Source organism: Onychomys torridus, chromosome 1, assembly GCF_903995425.1.
Source record: "Onychomys torridus chromosome 1, mOncTor1.1, whole genome shotgun sequence".
In the NCBI taxonomy this organism is placed as follows: domain Eukaryota; kingdom Metazoa; phylum Chordata; class Mammalia; order Rodentia; family Cricetidae; genus Onychomys; species Onychomys torridus.
Genome location: NC_050443.1, coordinates 167,752,160 through 167,758,516, shown reverse-complemented (window position 1 = coordinate 167,758,516; position 6,357 = coordinate 167,752,160). Strand labels below are relative to the sequence as shown.

The 6,357-nt window shown below is 37.4% G+C and overlaps 1 pseudogene; it reads left to right on the top strand.

The window, feature by feature from the left end:
- Positions 1 to 223: 223 nt before the first annotated feature.
- On the top strand, positions 224 to 3,734 carry LOC118578418 (annotated as a pseudogene).
- Positions 3,735 to 6,357: the final 2,623 nt, after the last annotated feature.

Here is a 6,357-nt window from a genome sequence, read left to right as displayed (position 1 = left end):
AAAGTAGTATGTTTACTACTCCTAGAGAGTCATAAGCAACCATTTATCAAAACTTGTAATTCTCACTTTAACCCTGAGAGTATCAACACTATTCTATTGAAGAGATAAAATCAGGATACTTAAAGGAAGTGTTCTGGGCATGTTGGGGTGACCAGGTAGCAGTGATGCAGAGTCCGTGTCCTTGGAGAAAATCAGGGCAACTACAGAGAAGAGACTAACAGAGATGTATGTCTCTGATTGAAAAGGAAATAATACAGCAGGAGGTGGAACCAAGGAGAAACCATTTAAAACAGACTTAAAGGCTTTGATGACATTTGGAAAAGACCTGTTTCCCACAATTTATATGGATTCACAACAGGAAGATGAGAGGTGGGTTGTCATTTCTAAGTCACAAATGAAGAACATTAAAAAGATATGGCACAGAGAAGAGATGAATAATTATTCTTGGGAGAAGAAAGAGGCAGAAGATACCTCACAAAGAGAAAAGAACCCAGAAGAAGCAAAGAAAATTATCATTAAAAATGACCTGAACCTGCCAGAGCCACTATGTTTAAATGTTTGTGCAATAGAAGGATATAGAGGCCAAAGAGTGAAGGTGTTTGGCTAGGTCCACAGGTTTTGTAGGCAAAGACAGGATTTGATGTTTCTGGTACTGCATGATGGTGTAGGCTATCTTTAGTGTGTCTTGTCAGGTGACTTGAGTCAGTGTTACAAAGGAGTAGTCTTTGTCTACCAAGAGTTGTGTGGCAGTATATGGAATATATACTAACTCTATAACCTGATAAATGAGTCTGATGTAGATGTCCAGCTCAACAAATGGCACATGATTATCCGAGGAGAGAACATGTCCAAAGTCTTGAAAGCATAGTCTATGATCACCACGTGCCTTAGGAATCACTTCTTTGACAGCAGTACAGTGAAGTTACTACTCCAACACTGGTACAGACACAGGGGAAGGTGGGACCATACTCTTCAAGCTTGACTATTTTGGAGAAGAAGCATTTTTTTGACCCAGTCCTCACAGTTATACCTGGAAATCTGCCTTCTGGCCCTGGGGTATATTTTTGATATTGCCGGGTCATATAGGGTAAAACAGTCCAGAACATGAAGGCACCTGGCTGAATTCACTCATGTGGAAGTCGAGTGTCCCTTCCTGACCTTTGAGGATGTCCTGAACCATTTAGAAGACCTAGTATGTGAAATGGTGAACAGAGTATGGAAGTCACCAGTGGCAAGCATAGTGCCTCAACCTGAACTTTAAACCCCTAAACAGTTTTTCAGATGGATGAACTATTAGGTTGCTATCAGGTGGCTGAGGGAGCATGATGTAAAGAAAGAAGATGGGATGCTCTATGTATCTGGAGAGGATATTCCCAAAGTTCCTGAGAGATTGATGATAGACACCATTAATGAACCAATCCCGCTATGTCAATTTCCTGTGGAGATAAAGTTCTTCTATACCCAGGGAGGTCCAAAGGATCCTCAACTTAACTAAATCTGTTGACATGTTGGTGCCCAATGTTGGTGGGATTGTGGGTGGCTTGATGAGCTCTTGGGACAGTAAAGAAATTCTAGAAGGCTATAAAAGGGAAGGAATTGACCTTGTTCCTTATTACTTGTATACATATGAGAGAAAAATATGGTACATGTCCTCATGAGGCTATGGCTTGGGCTTCTGTGGGGCGTTTACCCACCAACCCCACAGTTCCCCAGAGTTTTCTGGAGTGCCAGCAGCAGGAAATATTAGATAGAAGGATTTAGGTTGTGGAGATAAACAGATAGAAATAAAGGACAGCCTTGAGAGGGCCTGGAACCTATTCCATTGGGTCCTGACTCTCTCTTCCCTAAGGCATTTATAGAAACTCCAAGGGGTTGGAGCAAAAGACCTCACCCCAGCACTCAGGACTGTAGATGAACAGTCTTATTAAATAAGAAACACAGAGCCAAATGCAGAGTTAAAAGCCCAAGAAGTCAGAGCAATAGCTAAGAGCTGAGACTAAAACTGCCTTTTTACCCTTTGCTGCCACTGTCGTCCTTCCCCTCAAAAGAGACCTTCTTCTTGTGTGTCTGGTTTTTTTTTTTCTTTTTTATTGACTTTTTGTTCTGTCTTCTTATTGGTTGTAAACCCAACCACACAACCTCCTCGTCACTGCCTGTCTATACAGACCTCTAGGTCTCTATGGTTGGTATTGAGATTAAAGGCATGTGTCTCCATACTGGCTGTATCCTTGAACACACAGAGATCTGCCTGTCATGTGATCGGGATTAAAGGTGTGCACCACCACTACCCAGCATCTGCTATGGCTTGTTATTAGCTCTGACCTTCAGGCAACTTTATTATTAACATACAAATAAAATAAAATTTCAGTACAAATAAAATATCACCGTATTTCCCCCTTTCTATTTTAATATAAAGAAAAAAAGGAAAAAAGTTATAACTAATATAAGAAAAACTATATACAAAAGTACAATAACTATATACAAGCAATAAATACCTAAACAATGTCTAGTCCATTTGTGTTTGACAAATTTAGAGAAAATAATTCCGTTATCTATCCTATTTTGGTAAGTCCAAAGTGTACCTGATTTATTTTCTATCCTAACTTATATTACTAACAGAACTATCTTATAATGTCTTTTAAATTTATACATTTACACTTTAGTGAGTTATTTTTATATTCTTAACAAGGAAAACTAAACTATCTAAACTTTAAGTATTTAATCTTTAACTCTCTCAGAGTCTCAAGAAGGAAATATTACCTACAAAAATAAAAACAGTAAGTGTAGGCAAGCAGTTTCCTCCAAAAACAATGTGAGTTGACAGAAATAGCCAGCTGCCTGGACAGTCACCTGAGGTTTCTCCACAGTATTGGGGCATCCATCATCTTTAGCCTATAGGCTTAGCATATCTGACAGACTCATTTGTGAACTAGGAAGTACACAAGGTCAACAGTTCGACCTCACATTTGGTGAGAGCAGTCCATGTACCAGAAACACCTGAATTCCACTAGTGTCATGTCATGATTCAGGATGTTAAATTTTGGAAATTGTTGATTTTTTTTTTTTAATTCAGCTGTCCATTACTTTTGGCTGTGTGTGTGTGTGTGTGTGTGTGTGTGTGTGGCTTCATCTTGGCATCCCGTTCTTCTCCACATCCCTCTATTAAATGCCAGTCTACTATTGAGAGGTGTGAGCTTAGTTACTCTTTAAGAATAACTGTTTCAGCTGCTGTTCCACTGTACATCAGAAGCCATCGGCCTACTGCCTGTTTGGCTGCCTTTTGAAAAGAATTTTTTTAAGTTATTAAAACATTTTAAATGTCATATTCTGTAGACCTCTAAAGGGTTTAAAGATGACCTGTCTATCTAAAATATATCTGTTCAATCTTGAAAACATACCTAATATGACTACAATTTCTATTGTAATGTCTAACTACTAACTTTTATTTTTTTATCCTAATAGTTGGTAATAATAACATTCAAGGATCAACAAATTACACTACATTGTTAAATAAATGGTATAAGTACAATATCTTAAACAAGATTAAAAATGTATTTTCTAACACAAGCCCCTGGTCCTAATCATCCTCTCTATGAGGACCTGCTGATTAGGGCCATGAGGAACCTGAAATGGGCTCCCACAGGCTTGGAAAGATTCCTGAGTTGGATTCTAACAGGTAGCACATCCAAGATGTATGCTTGTACCCTCAATTAGTCCAGCGTTGCAGGCCATAACCAAGTACCTCTGATGCATGAAGGAAGTGAAAATGTTCATGAAAAGATAAGATTGCCTCTGCAAAATGACAAAAATCTAAAACCATCCCTTGATTTCCCATTGGGTATAGTAGCTTTTTTTCTGTCATTATGTTTTTTCTTCCCATATTACCATAAGAAGAAGTAAGTGTGACTTGAAAGTCAAGTGACACAGATGTCCCTTTAATAAAAATACTCATTACAAAATTTTGAGAAAATACATGGCATGTCACTCTTTAGTTGGGGAGACATTTTATCATACTATAGGTTACAATCACTTTATTAAATAAACAATATATGATTATATAGGTTTTTAAAAATATCAGGATATTTATCAATCGTCACCTAGCTTGGAAACATATCCTCAGACTCAAAAACTTTGTTCTGTTTCTGTATCTTTCCAATACTAATATTTACAGTATTATCAGTATTATATACTATTTCACCCCAAAATACACAATCCATATGTGAACAGCCTTTACTACTGGAAAATAAGTCAAGCATGTGTTGTTATTTGTACCCATTTGAGCCTACAGTATAACTCTGTTATATTGGTTTTACATGACTACCTGAATGCTTTATAATATACACTGAATATTACATTTACATTGTTCTACAAATAAATTTTTACTAATTCCTTTATATATGACTATACTTTGATTACAGAGGCTACCTTTAAAAACAATCATTCTGTGTTCTATTGGTAACATGACTAGCACAGGGTAGACAAGCACATAGTATCCACATCTTCGCTGGTTTAAGTTGATTATTCTTGTCAGAGCTACTTGATATAGACCTGTTTCCTTATGTGTTGTTTTGTCTGGCAGCCATATGGCATAGTTAGCCCATGTAACTTTTCCTGCTGGCTAAGTCCTCTAAGTCCTACTCACATGTATAGCTAATGAAGCACTTTCCCACTTCTGTCCTGAATGTGTAGGGGAAAGTGCCTGGTCCCCCCAGAGACAGCATCAGATATTTCTTCTAGTTATGGCTGTAGAAGCCACCTCTAAGTGGTTCTGTCCACCAAAAACCAAATTTTCAAATAACTTGAATTTTTCTACTTTGGTTTATGTCATTTAAGAATCCAGCCATACATTTATATATTCACTCAACTGCTATTGATGTAGAAGAACACATACTCTCTAGCCTCTCTTCCGTTGGCATCTATTTCTTGTCTCCTCCTACAGGCACTACTGAGTGGGGCACTGAAAGGTTCTCTGACCTCTATTTGCAAACCAAGAACATGGGAGTTAACGCTGGCCAATAGCAGGTTGATACTGATGGGTAAGTCTCCAAACTACAAAGACTGCTTGAAATGCAGAGTTCACAGCTCCCTAAGAAGGTTTTCCAACATTAAAAATCCACACAGTACAACAAATGCCCCTACATCAGTGTTCTATCACATGCTGCATCTTTCTCTTCTTGTTTGTGCCATTTATCTCTTATTTTCTATGTTGACAAAATGGTAATGTGCAAACCTGGCGCCAGGCATTGGTTTCTTGGGCTCCAAGCTACAACCAGTTATTGTGAATATATATCTCTATGTTTATTTAAGATGTAAAACATCCAAATAGTGAAAGATTCTAATTTTTCATTGTTTGACAATTTCATACATATAAAAATTGAATTTTAGTCATTTTCACCCATATTCCCTTCTTTCATCTCCTGTTCATCCCCCTGTAACCCTTCTCTCCACCAAGCCTCCTATTTTATTTGTGACCCACTGAAATTTAAATTAGGCTTTCTTGTTAGAGCATTGGTGGGAATTTATTAGGAGGAACAAGGGTAACTTATCAGTGGCTATGCCCCTGAAGAGAATGATACCCCTCCTCCAAAAGTATGTAATTGCCTCAGGGAGGATAAAACATCATAAGCACCTCCTCATCCTTTATGAAATGAAGGCTGCCCACATTCAGATGACCACAGCTTTAGTGTGTTTGTGAGTATAAAGTATATGCCATGTTCAAAATATGTCTTCTTTCATCTAGAGTATTTGAATTCTTCATCTCTGTATTGTTAATTGCATATAATTTTTCAGTGAAAAAAACATTGATCATTATGATACTATTCAGTAACTATCATTTGACAGTTACATCTAGTGTCAAAATGTCTTTCTAACCAAACAATTAATTCTTTTGAGAAAAGATAAGAGTGAAGGAAACCAATTTAGTAATTGTAGTCACATACTGGGTAAAAAGGTCATTGAAATATTTCGCCCATGAAGATTCCATACTTACTAGACACCACCCAAGGAGAGTCAAGGATAGGTATTCTTGCCTTCCATCTGAAATTGCAACTACCTAACTATATCAGTTTCTATAATTCTGTGTGTGAAAATAATTGTTTGGTGATCATTTTAAACAGAAAACATGTGATGATAGATGGCCTACTTACATTAAAATCAAATTTTACAGCATATCAAACATAACCATTCACTTATAGAATATAGATAGCTGCAAGGAAAGACAGATACTCCCTAGTTCTTGCTTTCCTCTTACACTTTTCAAAGAGGAGACTGAGGTTCAAAGAGGCTAAAAAGCCTGATGTAGAAAAGGGAGCCACCATAATCCAAGACCTAAGCACTTTCCTTTGGGTTTGTTTGTTT